At 37.7% G+C, this 26,388-nt stretch overlaps 1 long non-coding RNA gene across 2 annotated transcripts; it reads right to left on the bottom strand.

Moving 5' to 3' along the window:
- Nucleotides 1-214: 214 nt before the first annotated feature.
- LOC137476383 (uncharacterized) lies at nucleotides 215-24,308 on the bottom strand. Of its 2 annotated transcripts, XR_011000333.1 has the most exons (4): nucleotides 24,293-24,308; nucleotides 21,274-22,050; nucleotides 20,422-20,541; nucleotides 215-2,289 (listed from the first exon to the last, which is right to left on the bottom strand). It is a non-coding gene; the product is annotated as an uncharacterized lncRNA (long non-coding RNA). The 2 variants fall into 2 exon arrangements; XR_011000332.1 differs by lacking the exon at nucleotides 215-2,289 and having other exon boundaries at nucleotides 7,146-20,541.
- Nucleotides 24,309-26,388: the final 2,080 nt, after the last annotated feature.

Genomic DNA, 26,388 nt, shown 5'->3' with positions numbered 1-26,388 from the left:
GCCTTGCCTTTTGTGTACACCTTAATTTGCTTGGACACATAAGTAACATATGTTATTATGGGTAAATTTAGTTATATAATGGGTGACTAGGACACTATCCAGCTGCAGAGAAATAAGATTTTACTTATAGTTTTCATGTTCTGCCCCTCTACTTATCTACTTATCTAGACCAACCTATAATCCACAGTATTCTGAGATTTGTCAGGAACACTGTTCTTATAAGTTAATTAGAATGTGGCAAAACAAGTACTTTTTTAAAAATTATTTTTTGCTAAACAACTTCTTAAAAGTGGGTGGATAAAATCCTCAGTAGAACTTAAATGTAATCAGACAGAAAATTGGGAGCTGTCACCCGTACTGTCACCAAGGCTAATAGATGTTACTACTTAGCCAAATCACAGGAACTTTAGAGCAATTCTTCTGACTGTTAGGAGAATTTAACTCTTACTAGCCACAGGAACAAGGAGTGGGGAAGAAGGGTTGTTTGCAAATCCATGGTAGAATGAAGACTGCAAAGGAGGAAGGTTAAGCAAACATTGTTCCCAGGAAAGGACCTGAAGCTATTCATACAAGTTAAAATATTTAACAAACAGGATTTTGGAATGTTTAGCTGATAAAACATTTAAAGAAAGGGAAAACAACCAAATAAACCCAAAAAGCCTTCAGCAACATGAGAATCAATTATAAGGCAAGAAGAAATCTAAAACCACTGAAATCAGACCCAAATGTGTAGCCCCTAAACCAAATATTTTCTGCCCTGAAGATTCTTTTTATGCCCTTTCTGATCAGAGAAGATTAAAGAAACCCACACTTGTTCTACATTCAAATAATCTATATGTGTAATTTTAAGAAAGGGAAGGAAGAATTAAAGTGATGAATTAAAATGGTTCTTTTAAAAGTCTATTAGATTTTGAAGCCATGTGCTGTTTTTTCTGGGATAACTGCATGTTTATGCTGCAGGAGCCACTTTATTCCTTTCCCTATGAACTCTAAAGTCATTAACTAACTTTTTCAAAGTTCCTCCTCTGAACTTGTGCAATCCTGATGCTCTACAACAAATAGAGCTAAGCCATATTTTAGTGAGATATTGAAGACAGTTTTGGCATTGCAATAACTTAATTAGCTCTATGCTGCCTTTGCTGGGCTAGTGCAGCCTTAGTACTGATACGTCACACTCCAGCCCATGGTGAGCAGGGGCCTTGCAGTTATGTATTCCTGCAAGGCAAGGCATCTGAATAAGCAGCCTGAATTATCCTACTTCAAGTTAGTCCTTTTATAACCCTATATTAGCCTATAAAAGTGAGACTGGTAGAGCATTATGCTCAGTTGATCTGAACATGTTGATTTATCCAAGTAGAAAACCAGAAATTAAATGAAAATATCTGTCTCAGATTCAATCTCTTACCTTGCTGAGGGTCTCTCTTGTTTCTTTCATCTAAGATGGATTCTTCACATCCAGCGTAACTTCTCTGTTCACGTTAAGGAGTGGAGATAATGCAACACTTGAGATATGACTTAAACATGGTTTTTGAATTGCATGAGAAATGTTCAGATGGGAAAACTTCACAAAAATGTTTTCATCCTCTGTACGAGCAAGAATATAGCATCTGCATGTCTTCTATATAACTCAGGCAACAATATCCTGGCAACCACATTTCAATGGAACAAATCCAGGTAATTAAAATGACTAGATTAAGCATCCATCTCTTTTTGTCATCCCACTTGATAGGCCAGGCTTACTCATATGGGAAGTGATGGTCAAAAATGCTAGATGTAGTGAAGTGAGATGTTGTCTGTCCCTAAGTTACAGAGTCTTTAATTTCGTTTGCCATTGTCCATTTATCTTCTCTTTCACAGCACTATCCTCCTGAGAACTTCAAAAATTAACTCTACTGTTTTGTAAGCTATACTTTGCAGACATCTGCATAGCTTGGTGGATTTCATTAATACTTCACTTATAACCCTGTCAAGCTTTGTAATTTCTCTATAAAGGCTAAAAGGATTAAATTCACTGCACCAATAAAACCACTCAATGCATTACCACCCTCATCATGTCCACTCACTCATTTTAATAGATTCCTAATACCATAAGTCAAAACTTTGGCTTTCACTCTTCTGCAACTGCACAGCCTAATCCCCCTGCAGAAGCCAGACTTCTACTAAATCAGACTATGAGGCATGAGTTCAGCAATGAAGAGCTTTTGGATTCCCTTTTTTTCAGTGGTCATGTGAGCAACTGCTCTGGACTGTATGCTGGTGTCTGAAGATTTCTGCAGTCACACCATTCCTCTGAAAGGGAAAATGAGGAAGGATGCTACTCTGCAGCAAAGCACAAATTAATGACTGTCAATCTAGATCATATCTTGGTCAAAACAGATCTCAAACTGACTGTTGTAAAAATAAAAAAAAAAAAAAGGATCTTGCATTTTGGTTTTTGGGTGCAAAATTTAATGTATCTGCATTCAGACTCATTATCTCTAAGATTTAATTCTCAGCCTTAGATACCACACAATGACCTCAGTGTCTGGAAGAGGTGTTAAGAAACAGGCTTTAAGGTGACAGGCACAACAGAGCTGGTAACTTACATAATTTTTTTTTTTTCCTTGCACTGTATCACCCCACACTTACCCTCAATTCCCACAGCCTAACCTGTTATGACTACCTCGTTCTCTTCCTGAAGTGTAGCAATTTGAGTATGGAGAGGAAATTTCTGTTCTCACTGTTTATATCTAAGATTGCTGGTCCTTCTACAATGATCCATTTAAGCAAAGTCAAATACACCATGGAAATTCTTCAGAAAGTAAGGGGGAAAGAAAACTAAATCCCTCTTTTAAGAGGGCTGGCTCCTCATTCCCTTTCCCAATCTTACCTTCACAGCCATAACTACCTAATTAATAAAGGTTTAAATGCACAAGGTGAAGCAGATTTTATTCCCTTAAGTATATTTTGCCCGGTTAAGACACTGGCCTAACACTACAGGTCTTGCATAGGAATAAATTTGGCTTTCAAATATGTTCAAACCAGAGCCCTGCAAATACACAAATATGCACAATGCTGATTTTTCTTATGGAATCACAGAAAAGCATAGCTTTGGAACAGTCTATCCACACACTTATTCTCTTTTCCTTTTCAAAACTCACCTTGTATTTTACCTTGCCAAGAAAGTAAAAATATTTAACCCTGTTTGATTACCTCAATCACTATAAGCTCACATTCTACTGCCCAATTACTGTGCTAAAACTTAAGATACAAGACCAGGAAAACATTATAGCATTTTCCACACTTACAGCAGAAGAGAAAAGCCCCCCAACACACACACGTCCTGATGTCCAAGTGGACAAAACACAACATGTGAACAGAAACAAAATACATTTCTATTTGCTTCTGCATGCTCTTTTAGCATTTGGAAAGGAGAAGAGTATTTTCATTATTGATTATGAAGTAGAACAGCTTTTGCTACAGATTCAGAGCAGCTTACACCACTTCATCTCTGTAAATACAAGCATTACTTGAAATGGCTGGGATGTCTCATCTAAAGAGACTACAATGGCCTAGCAAAAAGGGATAGATGGAAGCTGAATTATTCCTTTTACACTTTTACAAGGCAATCTTTAATTCAGCTTTTAAATTACTTCAAGATTTTTTTTTTGTTTTCAAGTAAGCTGAATGACCATAGGTTTAGATTAGATATTAGGAAGGAATGTTTTACTATAAGGGCAGTGAGGCACTGAAGCAGGTTGCCCAGAGACATTGTGGACTCCCCATGCCTGATACTGGATTGGGATCTGTGGGAGATGCCCCTGTCCACAGCAGGGAGTTGGGACTAGATGATCTTTAACGAACCCAGAGCATTCTGTGATTCTGGGAGCTCTCTTCACAGAGGCTAATAACACATATAATAGAGCCTGCATTGAAATATTTAAAAAATTAGTTAATAAAGTCATACTAAATATGAGTGTGTAACACAAGGTTATGCTGAGAATGGACGAAATATTTCAATTCTTTTACTACAGAATTAACTACACAGCAGCCCCTGCAGTACAAAAATAATAAGCATTGCTTAATGAACTTTCTAACTGCTGTTGAAATACCAACAATAAGGGAGCATAAACTTCCAGTTTGGAAAAGATTACTTTTTCAGCCTTTCAAAGACCAGGCAAATGCCAGTGAAAAGTATTTCAGCTGTCAGACTCTGTGATGAAAGTCACGATGATCAACAATCACATATTAAACCTGCTGAAAGCTAACTTTTATCAAGGCTCTCTTAAACAGTTGATGTAATACAGAGTAAGTATTTTGGTGGCATTGTTATCCAGAAGAAAGCAATGGATAAAAAGAAGGCACCACCAGAGTGGTGTTCAGAGGTTTCAGGTAGTATCTCCACTGCTAGGATGATTGATTTCTGGTATAAGAGTCAAGTGCATATTCAATAAATTAAGCTTGAATAGTAAATTCAAGATGCAAAGGTTATTTTCTTTCTACTTCATGAAAAAAGGAGGAGATAACACATTTATAAACCACAAGCTGCAGTTCCCAGTTTTCCACCAGCACATTCCTCTACTAAACCTCACTTGGATGAGAGCTACTACCAGCAGCAATCAGCTCTGGCCTCTGTGTACCCTTGAAACTGAGGCACATTTGCTGTTTCCACAGACTGCTCTGCCTTGATCACCTCCAAAAGCAATCCTGAGAAAGGACTGAACATGCAGCTGAGTCTTTAGGAGAGCAGTTACTGCTCCATCACCTCCCTGCAGTACTTGCATTTCTCACAGCAAGGCTGACATTCTTTTGAGACTATAAAAGGCAGCAACAGATAAATTAATGGAATTTTTAGAACACAGCAATAAAGTGCTTTGAAGTAGCAAGCAACTAAAAAAGGAGATCAAGCAGCCATTACATCAGCTGAATGACAAAGGCATCTGAGAACCAGTTCAAAATTTAATCTGCCATGATCTTATATGAGAACATTACTCATATACATGTTTAGCAAAAAGTTAATTTGATCCTTAGGACATTTTAAACTTCTCCTAAAGCCTTGGTTCACAGAAAAAGATGTTATACATGAACCTTATTATAGTTTTAGGAATGCTGAAATACCAGTTGTTCCTCACTGACGTTTAAGCAAAGCATTTTTACCTCACATGGTAGAATCTGTTCAATCAGTCTCAATTTCTGTTTAGCTGTGGGTGAGCACACACTTCATTATTTCCAGCAGTTGACCTGTGATACCTGCTGAGTAAGCCCTTGAGAGCTGCTGCCACATGCTCTTCAGCCTTCCTACCCAATCTCCAAACATTTCTGACCACAAAAGATGATTTTAGAGACTTTATGTGTAGTCTGTGTGGGTTCAGAGCCAGAAACAAGGAGCCTAAGTTCAAAAATGCCTGGCTTTTTGGCTTACACCATCCATACCACACTATATAGTCCTTCAATAACTGCATACCTCCAAAAAAGCAGTTAAACAGATTAAAAAAATCTTGTAAGGGATGGGACAGCTGCAATGCCACTACACTGAGTAACTCACCTCCAAATGTCTTCAAAGTCTTACCTTTCTCCTTAACTATCACTCATATATTTACCTTGAAAAACCATGATTTAAGAGTTCTTGTCCTGAATTGTTTCTCTAACATTGCCTGTCATTCCAAACAGCATTTCATTTCTTAATTTACATAATTACTCGTTGTTTCATCTATCTTTATTTCCTTTCCCACAGCTTTCTGACTGTCTTGCTCAGAATAACTAACCTTCCTGACATCATGATTTTCAGCTTTTACTTAGGCAACTATTTTTCCAATTCTAAGTCAGCTCTGTGTTAAACACAGAAATGTGAGTTCTACCATAAAATGCAAGAAATTGGTTTGATGCTTAGTAAATCTTTCCCCAGGGGACTAAAATTCCGCTGTACACAAAGGGAGCACTGACTGAAGCATATCTGAAAGTTCCCTGCTTCTTATACAGCATTCTTCCAATGGTCAAAGCATTTTACATGCTAATACATTGTTTTTTCCCTCAGATCCAAAGTTAGTGAACAGATTGAGCATTTTTACTGTGAGCAACACCATGCACGTGGAAGTTTCAGTTTAAGATAAGGGGAAACTGAATACATGAACATAAAATGAAAAATTATCCTAGAAATCTAACGTGTTTGCTAAAATGCACTGTATTACTTTGCTTCACACATTAGAAGTGCACTATTGTTATACTGGATATTGTTACAATAACAATATGGTATATTGTTAATTTTTTTCTTGCAAGGCAGAGAGAAATTAGAACACTCATTTATCATGTAAACTTGTTGCAAGCTAGTTTCACCAAAAAGATGCTCAGAAAAATAATGAGAAAAATCACATGAAATTTACTTTACACCCTATTTACACCTCTACCTGCAAAATCAGTCAATGTTAGAATTCTTTAAAAATGGGCCCAGTTTTATGGCAGCAAATGTTTTGAAAATTCTACAGTGTAAAAAGTGTACAGTGAAATACACAAGTGCTCATAAACATCTCCTTTGTTCACAACATGTAATAAAGAGCTGGTCCCATTTAACTGCAGACTGCCTTTAATTCAAATGAAACCAAAAGCCTCGAGGAAGAAAGTGTTTTTAACAATTGCAAGCAGTATCTGAAAACACTCCTACTGAGAACAGAAAGATGAGACCTGTCTATCAGCTGGATTGTGGTGTGTGTTTTGGTTTTTGTAAACTGTTATTATGTGCTTCTGCATTCTATTGATTTTACTTCCCAGCTGTAGTCATGCTTCAGAGGACAATGATCCAAAAGTAATACCAGCAGTCATTTAAATACTTAGGGTTTGTGCCAGTAAAAATTTTCTTCTAAAAGGTGACAAGGTCAGCTGTGAAAATCCTATACAGCTCAGGGAAGAAAAACGTTGGGCTCAGATGTTCTGGAAGATACTGATGTGATTAACAGAGCTTCTCTTTTGCCATGATGCAGGAAGAATGAAGCAAAACCAAATTCATGAAGCCACATGTGATTATTCCATTCCTTCCCAACAAAATTTAAAACTTGAAATGCTTAAGAAGGTTCCCAAGGACAGACAGGGCTGGGAAAGATTGAAAGAAATATGGAGACAGGCCCAGCAAGTGCCATGAGACATTAACAGAGATTTCTGAAGGCTTATAGAAGTTATTTACGCCTTCCTTTTAAATGGGGATACTACAAATCCAAAAGCATTGGAAACAAATGTATCTTTGGCAATGGGGGACAGCACAGTGCCAGAAGAATGTCTTTTAATCAGAGTTGTTTATAAAATTCGGGGCACCAATATAAACAATACAACATATAAACACAAGTTTGCACTGCACCAGTTAACATTTGCTTAAGAGGCTTTAAGCAAAAAAGGCCTTCTAAATATCAGTTTCTGAGGACCTAATCTCAGACCCCTTGACAACTTGAAAAATAGGTTTTGTTTGAAGTTTGGGAGGCATACAATTATTACCAGTAGCATGCAATATCTGTGACAACTCTTTTGCCTGCTTATGTTTGAAGGAGCCATTGTCAAGGTTAAATTACTGCATTTGTCACCTGAAAAAAACAGGTTTCATAATGACTCACATTCCATTGTGTAGTTAAGAAGTAGCAATATTTTATTTCTCCTAAGACAGAAGTATTCCTATTCAAAGAATCTTCTCCTCTACTTGTTTTACATAGAAGTCTTTACACAAGTTTCAAATTATTTAAATTTCACAAGTGCTCTACTCAAAACACTTCAGCACATTTCAGTAATTTCTAAATTTATTCAAGAACTTTTTTTCTTCCTAACATATGTTTCAATGAGGCAAACAAGACATCTTTTTTTACTGGATGCATCATTCTAATTTACTATACCTAAAGTTCTACATATTTATATATTTATCAGGTCATGTTTATGTGGAAGACTTATTTCTATCTTGTTTCTACCTGCTGAATATCTGCTTTCTATCTTGGAAAGGAATTTAACCTTTAGCAAGCATTGTAGAAACCCAAGTTTTTGCTATCAGAAAGTTACAACTGGGCTGCTTGAAGCCTTTGCAGCCAACTCTACAATTTTCCTTCTACTGCTTTAAATACCTCTCCTAAATGTTTTTACCTGGTACAAAATACAGATGACATTTCAGTTTGGATTTGGATTTATTTTGAAAACTAAAGTTCACACTGCCTGGGAAGATGGCAGAAAAATTATTCCAATTCATCCTAGTCTCAGTAACAGTTGGATTTTCTGCTTTTCTTCTACATTGTTCTACAAATCCTTCGTTAAATTTGATTTTTTTCAAGGGCACGGGGGTGTATTTTGAGATCTTTTTTGCTGCATAAATAGAATAGTATCATTTACCAATATTTATTTTCATTAAAAATGTTTTATTACAGTATCTTCTTTCTCCCTAAAATATAAAACTGTGTATTTTACATCTCAAATGAGACCTTTGCTACCTTACAGGGTTTTTTCCAGTAACCTATTTGTTACACTGTAGTTGATTAGACTTACTCAAGCACTGTTGAAGTCCTCATTCTATAAGTATTTGTGCACAAAGTCATGCATAAAGAGCTTTCTGGAGAGTGAAGCAAATATCTGTGTCCCTTTGACAATGCATCTCCATTCTTTTAAATATTTAATCCAGCTTTACGTGGCAACGCTATCTCTTTGGTAATATTATTTAGGTCAATTTCTCTCAAATTATTCTTACTGACTAAATCTATCAAGAGAGCATTTTTAGACTGCCAGCTCTTCAGAACAGGAAAAACATTAATTTTACAGTGTCAGAAACAACAATGTTATGATCTTTGTGCACTACTGTTAATTAAATAAGGAACACTGTCACAGAGCACAGATGGGTAAGTGTGATCAGAAGTTAGCACTCTGCCTGTTCCTCCTTCTCCATTATTTATTGAAGTTGTTTGGATTTGTTTATAAAAATCCCAATAACAACAAACTTCTATTTTTTTTTCCTGCAAATGACTGAATAACAAGCTTGCATTGCTTCCCTTCACATTAAATAGAAGCAAAGCTGAGAACAAAAAGCCATTTCCATTAAAATCTAGTCCATGTAATTTATCATTTATGTACAACTGCCCTAACAATTTTCCACTAAAACCATTGTTATGATTACTTTATGTGCCAAAACAAGAGAGCAAGTGTATCTTAATTTTTTTCCTTTTGACACTGCCTTTTGAAAGTAAATAAACAGTTTTCAGTACTAAACACTAACAAATTCTATAAAATTAAGGTAAATGTAATAAATTTATGTGGAGCAAAGTTCAAATTTTATATGTGTTTACACTTTATGGTGGCAATCCTACATTTAATTGAATCCAGTGTAAATTTATGCCGGGAACAGAGAAAGACACATGGATCCTGACTGGATGTGGGCCTCTTGCAGGTGAGGCAGAAAAGAGGAGGCAGGAAGAAAAATATAATGGTGCTCAAATGTCACAACTGACATTTTGGGATGCAGGTAAGACTGCTCAGACTTTACAGGAAAAAAGAAAGCGTTACCCACATTCACAGGGAAAATGCACATATCTGAGGCCCCCTCCACTCCAGTGATGCCAGCAAGAACTTTGCCATTCAGTTTAAAGAGCTGGACAGTCTCAAGGGACTGAGGACATGGACATTGCTGTCCTGTTCACAGCTTTATGCACAGGCCACAGTGAGAAGGTGGTCTTTCAAGACACTTTTTTCAAGAAAGAATGCCTGCATTCTTAATTAAATATTTTGACACTCATTCTGATGAATTTAGCAAGGAACATTGCCATTAAATGTATTATTCTCAACAGCTAGATCCTGGGGTCAGCACGGTACTTTTTGTAGTTATCAGCTATTGTGAGCTGCTTTTATCTATCTCTTTCTCCCTCTGCTTTATTTATGACTCATTTTCTCTTCATTAAAAAATGAAAAAAGTGTAGTTAAACAGTGGATTAAGTTTCTCCCTTTGCTGTTTGGGATGGTTTTATTCTACCAAACAGCTTCCTTTAGAAAAATAGAAGCACATATATGCCATGCCAATGAGTCTGTGCGAGGATAACTAAAACATAACTGTAAAAGTGTGTTTTGTCAGCTACAGATAAGCTGTTCCAAATACCATTGTCATCACTATGGATTTTTGTTACACTTGCTGTAACATGAGTGTATTGCCATTAAAAAAAAAAAAATCACCCATGTTAATTATGACCAGGAGAAAAATTAGCCTGTCAAACTGCAAGGAAACACAGCTATAATTACCTCCTGGGGAAACAAAACGAACAAATACTAATGCAATAACAAAACCTCAAACTAAATAGGACAAAACAAAGCAACCAACCCTCTTTGTTATAAACTAACAGTACCTGTTTTCAAAAATTCTATTAATTCTAATTTTTAAAAACCTAATTAATTCTAATTGCTGCCTTTCTTTACTGGTTAGATACACAGACAAATCCTCACACTGCTCCTTTATTATCAGTTAAAAGAGCTCAAGTGTGAACTTGCTAAAGATTGTGCCGCTCAAACTCAGATTTTCTTTTTTAAAAAACCAAACTGAGAAATCCAACCACACAACATGCTCCACTCCACCCCTCCCAACTTGTCTGGAAAAAAACTGTCTCAGGAAAACTTGAGGGAAGTAGTATGGTGGGATGCCTTCGACATCTGATGCTTTGCAGCACTCTTGCCAGACTGTTGAGCTCTTGGGTTCTGTTTCCTCTCTGGGTTTCATCACGGAAACCCAAACGCAGCCAACGGAAGCGTGCCAAGGCAAAGCTCTTCTGGCTCATTCTTTAGTGCCCTGCTAAGTGGCAGTGTCAGGAAGTCTGCATGGGGTGGGAGGACATGAGGCAGCAGTGGCACGGAAAGAGCTAAGCAAGAAATCATTAAGAGGTGCTTACTTGTCCCATTATAATAGGCTGCATTTACAAATGCACTAAAACTTAGTTCACTAAAACTTAGTTTTAACTCTAAACCAGTAAATTCCACATGGAAGCTTTAAAAATTGTCTTTATAAAAAAAAAAAGCAAAAAAATGGACTTTAGTTTTATTGTATTTCTTCAAATTTTTATCTTATTTTTCTGTGTGTGCTGGTGGAGGGTTTCCATTTTTTCATTGAATTGTGAGAATTAAACAACTGCTGAATACCCAGCAAAAGGAAGTGAGAATCATCAGCAGTTAGAGGACCAGGCTTGCTCGTCAATTATGATTTTAAAAGTTACTCCTTTTATTTGAGTACTCCAATGGCCAAGTCATACAAGGTACACAGACGGTCACAGGAGCTTCTAAATGGATAAACTGATGTCTTTCATGTGCCTTGTGGTACTCAGAACTTCTCAGCTGCTCTACTTCTCTGCATATTTCACTTCATTATATTTAAGTTGCTATTGTCATAATTAGCTTCTCCTCTGAGCAACTGTTGCTTCACCCACAGCAACTGCCTGCACACATTGTTCTATCTGTGCTGCCAGGTATTGGAGTGTCCTCATCATCTAAAAATCCTTGTCTGATAAATAACCTTGAGGATTGGAACTACATGATCTTTAAGGTCCCTTTCAACTCAAACCATTCTATGATTAATGAGAGTTCTAGATGTTTTTCCTTACAAAGAACACAGTCAGCTTTACTAGACCTGCTGGTATTTTGGACTTGCACTGAATTTCCTATACAGGAGATATTTTATTACACCAAATGATAAGTTACAGGGACACAGATGAGCCCTCAAGCATGCCAGCATTTCTCTTGATCTCAGAATGCCTTCTTTTTTCATACATTTCAGTCTACCAAGTCTATAATTGCAGTAAGCTTCTTTTTGTGAAGATGGCCTGGCCTTAACTTTCATGGAAGCATTGCCTTTTTTTGTGTATGTGTGCTGTCAGAACTTTGTGATCTTGCAAGTCACACCTCAATATGTTTGAAAACAATTTCATTTATCTGTAAACACCTTGAAAATCCTTTTCACTGTCGTCTACAACAGTACATAACTTCCCAGATCATAACAGCTTTAGAGCAAACCTTCAACATACCAGCTCCTTCTGCACATTCAACAAGAGGCCAAGGAAAACAAAACCCTGCAAAACCCAAAAATCAAAGCCAGACAGCTCCCAAACATATTTCCACTGATTTTTAAGATGTAACATGGGGCAAGACAGTCTGAGACAAGCGTATATATAACATATGCTTTCAATTATTTTCATGCAAACATGAAGTTTACAAGAACAAAATAAGTATGGCAGATCCCATTTCTCATATTTTAGAAGGGAGCTCAATTTCTAGGCCTGAGATTCTAAAACTCAAGCCTTCAGCTTCCCAAACAGATCTGACCACTATAAAACAACATCAAAGGGAGCCAGTTTCAGATCCACAACAAAATTGGCTCCACCACCTCCCTGGAGCTTTCATTCTTTGGGAGGTTTTCCTCACCACCTCCATCATTCACATATGTGAGGTAGGATTTCCTGTGTTTTGCCTGCACACAGCAAACCAGACTCCCCCTCCCAGCCTGTTATGGATTTGCCGTCCCTTTTGTCCAACCCTTCCGCATCTTGGACACAAACACATTTTAAGAAGCTGCATTTCTTCAGCCACAGTCAGCCTCATTCCCCAGACCCCCTGATGAGGGGCTAACCATGGTCCACACACACTCCAGGAGATGCCACCACACTGCCTATTCCACACTGCTGGCTCCAGCTTCTTGGAGAAGCAGCTGCCTAGCACTTCCTAGCCTCCAGCACAGGCCTTGGCTCAAAGCCACCCTCATGTAAAAAGTCTTGCATTTGGAAATGGATTTAACAAACCACCTAGCAGTTCATAAGCGTAACAAGAAGGTGCAACTTCTAAACAATCAGCAAGGAGTTTCATCTGTTTCCAGGTGGTTTTCCCCCCATCTGCTCAGTAGTGGGTTTGCATTTTTCAAATGAAAGCTCTCTTGCAATACTGCATATAACATTGTATGCAAGAATTCTACAACATTGAGGGAAGCTTGTGTATATGGTAATAAAAATCTTAACATTTTTGCAGCCATAGCAGGACAATATTGACACTGCTGCTTATTGTCCATCCAGCTGAGCTCATGACTACATTTAAATTTTTAGGGCCTGCAGTAAGTTGCCCCTACAGTCCACAACATTTAACTCCCATGTAAGCCCTTCTCTCACTCAGACTGTAAAGCATCTTGTATTCCTAATCCTGCCTCCAGAACATTGTCCCTTTTCATTACAAATAATATTTTACAGAGCACATACTGCATGGAGCACAGAATCATGGAACTATTAAGGCAGGAAAAGATTCCCAGGATTATCAGGTCCAACCTTTTACTGATCACCACCAAGTCAACTAGACCAGAGCACTAAGTGACACATCCAGTCTTTTCTTGAACACTTCCAGGGATGGTGACTCCACCACCTCTCCAAGAAGCCCATTCCACTGTTTAACAACCCCTTCTATGAAGAAATTTTTTCCAGATGTCTAACATCAACCTTTCCTGGTACAGTTTGTGGCCATTTTCTCTCTTGTCCTGTCGCTGGTTGTCTGGGAGAAGAGACTGACATCTACCTGGCTACACCCTCCTTTCAGATCACTGTAGAGAGCAATAAGGTCTCCCCTGAGCCTCCTTTTCTCCAGGCTAAACACTCCCAGCTCCCTCAGCCACTCCTCACAGGACTCTCCAGACCCTTCCTCAGCTCTGTTACCCCCCAATGTCTTTCTTGCACTGAGGGGCCCAGAACTGGACACAGCACTGGAGGTGTAGCCTCACCAGTAGCCAGCACAGGGGACTATCCCTGCCCTGCTCCTGCTGGCCACACCATTGCTGGTCCAGGCCAAGATGCCACTGGCTTTCATTTTGAAAATATAGCCAAAAGTAATTTACTATTTCTTTAAAATAGTTGAATAATTGAAAGAATGTTAAAAGTCTTGCTTCCCTCCTTTATAGAGTTGCTCTGTCCACATATCCCTAATAAAAGAACTGATAGATAATTCACTATAACCACTGCCAGTCTTTCCAAAAGAAATGGGAAATTCCTATCAATTTTGTTTCCAGATCAGAGGCGAAGCACCCTTGTAAAGCTCCTCTTATGAGATATACTGATCTTATCTGTTTGCTTTTAGAAAGTATATTGTAGATAATTAGCTGCATAGCTTTGGGAAGATGCACTACACACAGTTGCTTTTAATTCCAGGAATTCAAGAAACATTGTAAAGTGCCCTACAAGTGTTTATAAGAAATTCCATTCCATCACTATTTTTCTTTAGAGGTTCAGAATAAATTTGGGGAAACTAAAGATTTTAAATTCATTCTAACTTGTTCCACAATGTAGGAAGTATTTAAACAGCCTTGACATAAATCCCACTGATTTTATTTCAAACAGAATTTTTGGAACTAAATTCAAGTTGCCAAAACAAGAGCAGCACCTTGGATATCATCCTTTCTTGTGTAATAGTGAATTTAAGACTTCCTTGAAGACTCCTAAGGAAACATATGGATAATTTCACAGAGAAGTGTCACAAACCAAAGGCCTACAAAGGAAAGTAAAAATAAACAATATCCTCTTCTCTTCACTCATCCCATTAAAATAGCAACAGAATATAAACTCAGCAAGAGAGTAATTGGTCATCCTGATAGTAAAAGTCAGCAAAGAATTCCAACTTCACAGTATTAAGGTAACAAAAGAAAATCACAAAGCTCTCATTCTAATTTGCTACAAAGGCGAAGTAAAACTTGTCATGTAAAACTACACAAGGATGTGCAATTTCTGCCTTTTTTTTTTTTTAGTAGTATACACAATAGAATCTCATTAGGCGAGTCCAAAACTGCTTGGCAGCCATTTGAGGGCAACGTGCTAGCGTTTGTAGTGAGGGGGGGAGGAAGAGGAACACCAAAACACAGGAAGTTACATGAAGGATCTGTAGTGCTGCATGCTTGATTTTAATCAGTCAGGGTAACATTGATGTCACAAAGTCACAGCTAAAATCATTACTAACTGCTCTGTAGATGTAGTACCAGCCTTAAAGCACGAGGAACCTGTGCCTTTTGCAGTCTGCCAGGTGTAACTCAGCTTATTCCCATGTAATTTCACGTATCTCAACTCCTTTCAGTAACTGGATGATCTAATGTGTGACTTTGAACTCCTTTTTACCAAGAACACTCCAAACACTCACTGCATGAAGCACTGCCAGCAGGAATGCTAAATGTGCTGCTGTTTATAGTGGTGGTCACCACTGTACCTTGGGAGTCAAGAGTAAACCTCTCACATTGTTACGGTTTGGTCATTCCCCATCATTCTCCACTGTATCCCTTTTGAGCTACATTTTCTGCAGGAGATACAGAAGTTTAAGGTAGGGGCACTTCCCACACTGTCACTTCTGGGACTGCCAACTGTGAGGTTTTTTTTGTTGTTTAAAGCCCAGCCATTCTTCAGTTTGGGTCAGCATTCAGAAAAGATACTGTTGTCATTAGCAGTCGTCCTGTGCTAATTCTTCTGTGCCCCAAGTCTTCCACATCATTCAGAACTCACTACACAAGAACTTTCTCCTCTCCATGCCACCATCTTCCAACACACTAAAATGCCACATTACCTCCACAGATGTTCATGCCTATATCTCTTTGACAACCCATATTGCTCAGCTGCATGTTTAATAGCAATTTTTATTTTTTAAATAAAATAGAAAAACAATAAATGCTTTGCTGAAGTCACCTAACTGAAAAATAAAGAGATTTTCAGCATTTTGAAACTAGGAATATTGCAGAGATTTTTAAAATGTTGTTTCATTTTTTTAAAATACCATTTTAGTTGGGTGTATATTTTCTGAATTTATATTATTCCTACATGGCAAACATCCCCATTCATCAAAGACAAAAACTACTTATCAGTGATCAACATATCCTGCCTGCTCAACTGGACCTGCCTCCAACTGTGACACCAAGGAGACACTTTACCAGTGGCTGAAAGACCTGGCTGCCGCTGCTCCAGGAACCGGGGACACCGCAGAGCACATAAATCCTGCCCAAGTTCTGACCAGAACCCAAACACTCACCATACCCTACCTCTGCTGGTGCTGATAACAGAGCAGTCCCGCCTCAGCTCCCTGCAGCCCTTTCCAACCTCCACAGAATTCCACACCAGCTGGAATTGCATCCTGCAAGGACAAGCACACAGCAACACTCCCAGCTGCCTGTGGCTCAGGAGGCCATTTGCCTGTTAAAATTAATTTGTTTGCAGAGCTGCCAGCAATATAAACTGACATTTCACTAACCCCACTGCTTGTGTTTAAGGGATAGCTCAGCATCTGTGAGGAGCAAAAATTATAGCTGAAGAGCATTCAAATACAGTTGATTAAATGAGGGGGAAAGTGCTTTTAAGAGGCCAAAAATCTCTTTAGGAGTTGCTCTAGCTTGAAATCCATAGGGGTAGGCAAACATTTGTTTTACTCTAACAATACCTAAAAGTCACTTTTCTAGGAGTGATAAGAATTTTAAAAAACAGATGCTACCCTTTCCAACAGCCTTATTTAATATGTAAAATCACAAATATTTTGTCTGAATAGATATTGTAGCTAACAGTTTGTCAAAAAAAAAAAAGGTGGAAACCAGACAAAGATGTAACAACAGAGCTTCCCAGACTGAAAACAGTAGTGAAACATTTGCTTTAAGGCAATTAACAAATTATTAATGCATTCCAGTGGTTTCAGTAAATATCTGAAGTTCTTTAATGTGACATAAGAGTCAGTAAACTCCCTAAAGTAGTACTGTGATTGGTATTTTACAACAGACATTTCTTCCACAGCTTGGAAGTCTGCAATTTTGTCACAAATATGCTCTTCAAAAGCACTGCAGAATTAGATAAGCTAAAGGAAAATGCTGTATCCTACAAAATTCAACAGTTTACCATTTTAGCCAATAAAATTTCAGCTAATATAAGCAACTAGATTGAAAAAAGGAACTGGAATTAATTCAAGTAATGATGACAGGCTAGGACATATTAAAACAAGAAAAAATTTCCTTAATAAAACTCACTGATTTGGAGAAGCCTCTGCTTTCTATAAATCTGTCCACACATTGAATATAACATCTTTTGAAAAAAAGGCTTTAAAACATGAGAGTGGCATTCACTTGCAAATTCTTCCTGTTGCTATCTACCTCAGCTCTCCTTGTAAAGTGCTTGGAAAGAAACAAAATCATACTGTTGACTAAGAAATACTATAAAACCATACTTTAAAAAAAGCATAAATCAATGATACTCTGCTTCAACAGCACCTATATTGAAATTTCCATGCTGGTCAATCTTCCTTTACAGAAGTAACAGACAAAATACTTGTAGAACTGTTTTTGGTTTTTTTTTTTTTTTTTTTTTTTTTTTGATTATTGCTTATTTTTATTAAAGTTTAGGATCAACCATTCAAAAACCTATTTACTGACTTTGGAAACAGAAATGGTTAAACAATTTTTTTCTGGTCTTGCTCATACAAAATAACTATGTTTCAGCTCTGGGCATGCTCTGCATCCAGCCTCACAAATGGCTATAAATGTGGTTTGGAGACAAACTGAATCTGATTGCAGCTTTTTACAGATGATCCAACAATGTAGAAACAGTACCATGGCCATATTAATTATATCTACCTTCAAATTTGGCTCTCTGAGGCAGGGACTGACCCAATGACCCCCAGAGCCCCTTTCACTGTAAATTATGCTGTGAGTCTATGAATGGGAACTGAAAACACATGGCAACAATTTTTTTTTTTTATGTTAATGTTTTATTATTCTATTTATAACTCAACAGTGCCCTCTGCTGATTTTTTCTGCTTGGTTATTTGCATGGAAAAATTGTGAGGGTATGTTATGGGAATTCGTGTTAACACTTGTCCTGCAAATGAAGGAAGGAAAATTGCAGAATGTTCTTGCTTCATATTCAGTCAGCACAGGGCAGAGAATGTAAGTGATCAACACCCTTACCAGGTCAGTTTGGAAAAACTGTTTGGGTATTTAAAGTCAAAGCATGTCACTTCACCCTCTGCCATTAAAACTTCGGATAGTTCACAGCAGCCTTCGGAGCTACAGAACAATCCTACCCAGAACACACAAAAACCTCCAAAAATAACTATCAGCCTCCCTTGCTATAGCAACAGCACATGCATGCAGGTAACTTGAAAGAGAAGATAAAAAATGACATGACAGAGAAACCTCTCAAACCTGGAATATCAGAATTAGCAACCATTCATCTCCACCTGCCTGAGCTGTAGTTTTACATATACAAAACTGTGCAAATGTTAAAGAAAAAAACTTATTATAACCTCTAGTAAAGAAAGGATTTTGGTGTAATTTACTGTCTTTACCCTTGGCTGAGTCTACTTAGGAAGGCAACATCAAAACTGGTTTTAAGACAATTTAAATGGACGTATGCTCAAAACAAACATTACAACACACAACAGCTTCTCTAAACACTTGTCAGGATTATGACTGGCTGTTCTAGAAGTTTCTCAGTTGTGTGAGAATTAAATTTTATTAAAACTGCTATAAAAGTTTGCAAAAGAAAGTCAAAGTTCTCTCTTCAAAATGTTCAGTCTACTTAAATTTAATTTCTAGGCAAAATTATTCTCTTTTTTTCCCATTTTGCACTAATTTCCAAGTTTTTAAGTGCTTACTCTTATTTTAAACATAAAATTTCTAAACATTTTTTTTTTATTTTGCATTCCTACAGTCTCAATGGCCAGTAAGAGTTCCTAGTAAACTAGCTGTATTCCCTAGTTAATCAAGAATCACCATAATTGAACCATTCTGAGGGCAAGTTATACAAGTATTTTCATAATAGATGTAAGATAGTAAAAAAAATATTTGCATAAGTGAGATGGCCATTCACACATACATGAATTCAAAGGATTTTAGGTATCCTTCACAGAGTTTAAATGTCTTTCATAAACATCTCTTTACATGCCCATGGAAAATAAAATTTACACTAAAGAAAGGTAAACCCCCTTTTTCTGTGTACTGCTGAATGGGACAGAATAGCAAGGGAAATTCAGACTAAACTTTCTGAAAAAATCCAACAACAAAGTCAAGCAATGAAACTGATCATCACAAGGGTTGAAAGATTTCCATTGCTACAGTTTCAGACAGATTATTATCAGCATTGCATTCCTTAGGTACAGCTAAATTAAGAAAGAAACCTGTTTTTTTTAACATTATATTAGAAAACATAATGACCCTTGTCACTGTTAAAAAAAAGACTCAATATCAGAAACACACCTGAGTAAAACCATGAGAATGTGGTTTGTTGCTTGTGTTATATTTCATTAACACAAGGAATTAAGCCTAAACCATAATTAATTATTAACTAATTAAAGGTGTTTCTCTCCTAAGTCTTGTGCTTCCAGCACATTATAAATTACCGTACATGCACCCTGAAATTCTAAAATTATCTGCTGAGGTGCAAATGAGAGCCCAGTGAGATAACAAGGAGTCACTTGTGAAAGCTGCACCTTCCTTCATTTGAATGGTCTGATCTGTATTCATGTAGTCCCTTGACTGATATAAATAAACATTTATTCATACTTGCAGAGGCAACACAGTCCTGAGAGTTTCTTTACTGGCTTCTGAATCAAGAGAATTCTTGACTGAGTGCCAACAGTCGCTCTCCTAGTGGTAACGTGCAAGCCAGAGGAAACACAACTCGACGTTCCATTGCAGGCTGAGCTTGCAGCTAGAAATGGTTTTATTTGTAAACATATTGCAGCATGGGTGGTAACTCCAGCAGCAAGGACTGCAAGGCACCAACTGCTCTGACTGCTCTGGCAAATGAAAGTAGCTCAGAACTCCAGAACATCCACACGCATCTTACTGAGATAACAATTTCATTCCTTACACTATTTCATCTTACTCGTTTTGAGGATGGTAGATACTGTTCTATTAAATGCAAACCCCAAAATTCCCAGGCAGTTCACCATACAGAGCATTTCTAGTGTAGTAGCTTGCTACTGCTGTGCCTAGATTCCATCAACACAGGTTGGAAATACTAAATCCAATACCTCCCAGTACAGCCACCCTGACTTACCAGGGAATACCAATTCTAAAACATGCTGTGAGAAGGAATCCCTGAAAACTTACAACTGTACATGTTTTTCTAAGTGCAGTCATCTGCTTCTGGGAAGTTGCATTTCACGGGTACTCAAATTACTATTAAATGAATACTTCCTGCTGCTCCCATACCACCATTATCCCCTTGCCATGTGGCTTTAGAAGTTGAGCAAGAACATCGACACAGTGCAATACGTGCAAAATAGGTCCCAAATGATTTAGTGAACCATTCCTCAGAGTACCTCCTTGCATCTTAAAATAACTTTTGCTTCTGGCTGATAACATTTACTGGTTCTCTTCCAGCCTGAGGCCTTAATTCAAGAAGATAGCCAGCCTTCTGCTTAGTCCAGAATAGATGGCTCTACTTGCATGGATCAAGTTCACTGTAAACTTACGTGTTGATAGGAGCTATGAAAACGGGCCTCGAGCATGGCGTCCATCCACATCACTTCTCAATCACCAAACAAAATGTCCCCAGCCTTCCCAGAAGAATGTGCATACAAATACATCAAGTGCTAGGGAGGAACACAGAACAGACATCTCTCAAATTAATTAATAGCTAGATACACAACGTGCTATTACACTGGAGCTTTAAAGTCATCTGATTGCTTTCATTTCCAATGTAAGATGATAAAGAATAGTCTTGCATTATTAGCAAAATGTGTGTTAAGACATAACATAGAATCATTGGTATAAAAGCCAAGTTTGAAAAGTGCACATTATCTTCCTGGGATGAAATAAATTACAGATAATGTTCCTACTTTACAACTAGTAATTGGATTCAGTAGAATAATAGTTTCTGTCTTGAGTGGGGAAAAAAAATAGAATTATTACTTTTCTCTCTCATAAATTTATTGCCCTTTCCCTTGGAGCAAAAGTTATTAGTGTGCCCAAGAAAAACAAATTACTTCTATCTGAAAAGTAAGAGATGTTAATGAAACATTGGGGAGAAGCAAAACTCAACAGATCATTCAGCGATCATCTGGCAGGACAGGACTCTGCCCGCAAAAAGTAAGGATCTGTTTAAACCTTGTCACTTTAAGTGTTTAAACAAAAGTAGAAATTGTTCTACAAGAGAAAAAAAAAAGGAGACATAGAAGAAAAGTAAATTATCAGAGAAAGGATTCTGGATGTTAGATACATGAAAATCAGTTGTTTTTCTCTATTTAATTCCTACATATAGAAGTCAGTATAGAGTTTGTATCATAAATCACATTAAAGAAAAGGATGTTAGAACAAGCACTCACCTCCAGGAAACAGAGAAAGATTTGTTGACATATTCCCAGAAGCTTTCTTCATCTTCAGGCTGATTCTCAGGCTTCATCCTTCCTGAGAATTTCAGCACAAGTGTTCCCTGTTATTTTTGGAACTGACTTCTGCACTCAAGTCCTTGCTTCTGTAATGTGTTTTTCCTTCCCTAAGCTTTCTGTTAAAAACTTGGGTTTTAGAGAGCATGCACAGAATTCAGAATGCAAAGAATTATTTTTAAAGCAATATAACACAAAGAGGATACATTTTAAATAAGATTATGTTCCTCCACTACTTTGTAACATTTTCCAAAGTACCACTATACTACCAGAAGACACAGATTTCTATATTTATTCTGTAGTCTTTTTCAATTTTCAGTACACAAGTAACAGTCTATCAAATAGGGAAAGAATCTTATTCTAAGCATTTTATGATAAAAAAGTGTCATTATCAAATGCCAACATTTTAGGGCCAAGTACCTGTCAAAAAAACTCCAAACATTAAATGTATACTAATTTAATCAAAAATACTATAGGAAGATGGAGATGCTAGATCTCACTTGTTCTTGGGTTTACTACTAATATTTTCATTGAAACAGTAATATGATTTAATGTGTTAGAAATGTACTGTTCATTTCAAAGGACGTGGTATCAGAACTCAGAAGTCCTCTTGGAAGAAAGTTTTGGCAAGGAATAATCAGTGTAGTCTCCACCTCAAAGTGTTTTCCTTTTCAGTTTTCCTCTGAACAATTGCAAGCTTTTGTAAACTAAGTATTTCTAAAAGAGAGAGAAGATACGGAATCGCAAAATTCCCGAAGTTCGTCATAAGTAGATTCATAAAAAAAAAAACCTCACTCTCTAGGTGTAAGTCTGTTTAAAGTCTGAAAGACAGCAATTTTCCTAGCAAACATTCTATACCAAAAATCAGTGATACCTTCATTCTTCACATTTCAGCACTGCTCCACAGCCTTTTGTGTAATCCTCACTTGTCCTATTAATTGCTGACATGCATTTTAAACCTGTAATGTTGATGCATAATCCCTAAAAACAGCTTTCACCAGGAAGAGAAAGGAGCAGGGAAATAATAGGCCTTTGCCCAGTAACTCTTTGTTTATCATTCAAATAAAATTCATCATTGAACAACTCAGTTTATCAACCACATCTTCCTAGAAAAAGTAACATATTGGAAAACACTAAGCCAAAGCTAAAAAGGTGACCCCAATAGGAAAATGCAAAGCTATAAGCAGAGAAAATCTCAAACTCCAGAGGGTGAATCCAAATTCTCTGTAACCAGAACACAGAGTGAACAGGAATCATCCCTGTGCTTGCCAGAAGGTGGCAATAATGACCCTGTACTTACATGGACAGCTTTAGATTTAGAAAGCTGGGGAGGATTTAAGCATTAAAAAAACTAACTTTGGAGAATTGCACTTGTACTGATAACTTTGTATGGCACTCTTCATTTCCTGCTATCCCCACAGGGCAGAACAAAAGTGTACTGCAACATACAGCTGCCTCTCTCGAGTTTTCTGAGAGAAATTCTATGAAGCACAGCAAAGCCAAGACTGGACTGCTTCTCCGATCCATTTTTTTAAACTACACTTTTATACCTAAATGCACCACAGAGGTGGTGGATGGCTATCTGTGCAAAACCTAACAAAAACTGAGCAAACAATTACGTAGATTTAGGTGACCAGCTAACTCAGTAGAATATAATTATGTTTATCAGATAAATAAGGCAAACACAATCATTTGATGAAGCATAAACAAAAAGTAGCAATTAAAGATACTAATCTTTTATCCAGAATAAAAAACTGCAGCTTTAGTAACTACAACAAAAAAAAAAAAAATATCTTGATCTGCAAAAACACAACACCTTCCAGTGAAGCATTAACATAAACCAGTACAGACCATCCATTCTTACAGCTCTGGTTTGCTACACTTCATGTAGTTTGGAAGGAAAAAAAACACCTATAATATTGCTCAAAATCCATTTAATATGGTCTACTTCAGCATTCCTTACCAGCAGGATAGAAAACCCTAACTCCTTAAAATAACAAGTTTGAGCTACACAGCTAAAACAGCAGCCTCTGGAACAAGCAAAAGATTAAACTAATAAAAAAATATATATACCCATTAAACCTACTTTCAGCACCTTTTTAACCAGTCTGCGCAGCACTTTACTAAACCTGCTTACTACCTTTTCAAGATGTACATATTGTGTCAGGTAGAAAATCCTAGCTCCTTAAAGAAAATTCTAGCTCCTAACAAATTTGAGATACACAGCTAATATAGCAGACTCTGGGACTAGCACAATATTAAACTAATAAAAAAAAATATATGGACCCATTAAACCCATTTTCAGCACCTTTTTAACTTTTAGTAAAGGGCCCAGCACTTTACTAAACCTGCTTACTACCTTTTCAAGATGTACATATTGTGTCAGGACCTAAAGCAGATTAATAAATTCTGATGGCCCTGGACAGCCCCCCCAGGCACACTCTACCACTACCCTACCTACAGCCCAGAGCTTTTATCCTAAAAATTAACTGTAAAGATATTTTGCTACTAAAATAGCCTGCTCTAAGCACGGCTGTTGCAGGACACATTGCAGCTGAGACAGCCACAATACACTGAGTATCCCCACACACTATCAGAAGGTTTCAGCCCATCCAGAGTATCACCACACACTATCAGAAGGTTTCAGCCCATCCAGAGTATCACCACACCTCATCAGAAGGCTTCAGCCCATCCAGAGTATCACCACACCTCATCAGAAGGCTTCAGCCCATCCAGAGTATCACCACACCTCATCAGAAGGCTTCAGCCCATCCAGAGTATCACCACACCACATCAGAAGGTTTCAACCCATCCAGAGTATCACCACACACTATCAGAAGGCTTCAGCCCATCCAGAGTATCACCACACCTCATCAGAAGGCTTCAGCCCATCCAGAGTATCACCACACCTCATCAGAAGGCTTCAGGTGTCTGCCCATACAGAGCAACATCGTACCACCTCAGAAGGCTGCAAGCGTCTGCCCTTCTCGTCCTTCAGCCCAACCTTTCAATAGCCCTCACTGCTCATGCAGTGCCCCTGTGTGTCCTTCAGCCCAACCTTTCAATAGCCCTCACTGCTCATGCAGTGCCCCTGTGTGCCCTCTGCTCCCTTTGGTGGTTGCTCAGTGCACCTGGGCACTCCATGGCTCATTGCTGGCAGTGCTGCTCACCTGCTTCTCACAGCTGTGCCCACTGGGGATGAGGCTCGGCCCCAGCCCCGCTCCCAATCCCCACAAACTGTGGGCACACACCCAGCTGCTTTTAATTAACCTCTCATTTATTTAAGGACATGCACCTGAAGCACAAATGGTAATTTGCTTGCAAAGAGAGGTGGTTAGCTAGGTAGAGGTCTTTTTTTAATACTGTTATTAAAGTAGCTTCATTAAACTCAATTTCCACACCTGAAAAAGGCTTATAATTCCATATGATAATGAAGTTTCCAGAGGTTTGGGGTTTTTTTACTGTATATAACATATATCACAATTGGAAGTTCAATTTACTGTATCTTACTTTTGTTATATACATTTTCCTTGTTTAACAAGATCTTCTTAACAATCCAAGTTTAAAAGTAGTAAATTTAATTTCCCCAGTAATAAAATCCAATGAAATAAAAACAAAAGACAGCAGGATAAAACAAGCCTTTTTTCTTGAAATGTCCCTAAGCACTCATAAAGTGGAAAAAAAGCAGCTGTTCTCACTAGAGCAATAGTTTACACACTAAAGAGATGCTACACAGCCAACAGTGACTTATTGTTATGAGTGTGTATGGAAAGAAAGCGAGTCTTCCTGCTTTAAACAATATAAAAGTCAATAGTATAGCAATAAAATGTTAAACTGTATAAAATGTGTGCAGTAGGATTGTACCAGGGAGCAAGAATTGTTTTTCCTCTTCAACTTCGGCTTAATATTCTTAAGGTCTGAGCCTATAAAATCATTCATTAAAACTAATTTTCTGTCCATGAGGAAATTTAGTTTTCTACAGACACTGCTGAACAAATGCCTCAGGAACAGGCTGCTTTTTCAATCCAAATAGCTCCAGCATTGACTAAAATATCTAAAAAGTAGTTTATTTCTGAAAAATCAGTAAAGAAGGCTTAGGAACTTTATTAATTAGCATCTGGCTCTGCATAACATTGTTTCTGGGATGTTTTTAGTGCAAAAAATACACACTCCCTCCCACAAATTTCAACATCACTCTGCTTTCCTGCCATGTTTCTCTAAAATAGGTATTTATGGAAGAAATCTACTCAAAGAGTAGAAGAAATATTTGGTACAATGCATTGGAGAAGGTAACAAAGTTGAGAATAACTTGTGCCTAAAGAAAAATCAGAAGGTCACATTCAAAATGTTAAGTAATCAAAAAAGGCTACTTACTTCGGCTTCACCAAACAGGTGACACTGCAAGTCATGCAGCCATTACCACTACAATATACAGGATTATAGCAATTCATACTTATTTTTAAAATGAGATTAACTCATTTAATACCTTATAGTTGTGACTATCAATTCGTTCCAAGTTTTGTATTGTGTGGACGATTAGCTATAGGACAAAATCAAGTTAGCAGGGTAGCAAGCAAGGCTGTGTAAATAACATCAGGAGTTGGGGTTTTTTTAAGTAATTTCTGTAGAAATATGTCTGAGGGTCTTTTAGTCTTACTACCCTTTTTTCCCCTTGGTACAACTGTAAAAATGACCAAGATGGGTCATAGGCTACTGTGCTTGCTGGGTTTGATCCAAATATGCAATGTATCTGCCATCATCATTAGAAAAACACAAGTGAGGAGCCCAGTTGTGGAATTCCTTCTTTCCTTTGCCCCTCCGTGTGGCCGAGTCCCTCACACAGACCGGATCCCAATGTTACCACAGTCCGTATTTGTCATCACACACACTCACCTTACTGCAATATAGTTGGCCCAGCTGAGGCTGAACATCTGTACATACGCATCAAAAGTATTACACCAGCTGAGCTAGTCGGATAATATAAGTTTGGATTTACACTTTGCTTTCCCACGAAGACGGGGAAAATCCGCACGTTTTAACGCGTTTATTTGGGAA

Source organism: Anomalospiza imberbis, chromosome 6, assembly GCF_031753505.1.
Source record: "Anomalospiza imberbis isolate Cuckoo-Finch-1a 21T00152 chromosome 6, ASM3175350v1, whole genome shotgun sequence".
Taxonomy (NCBI): Eukaryota; Metazoa; Chordata; class Aves; order Passeriformes; family Viduidae; genus Anomalospiza; species Anomalospiza imberbis.
The sequence above is the reverse complement of the archived record's forward strand: the minus strand, read 5'-3'. Positions and strand labels throughout refer to the sequence as shown.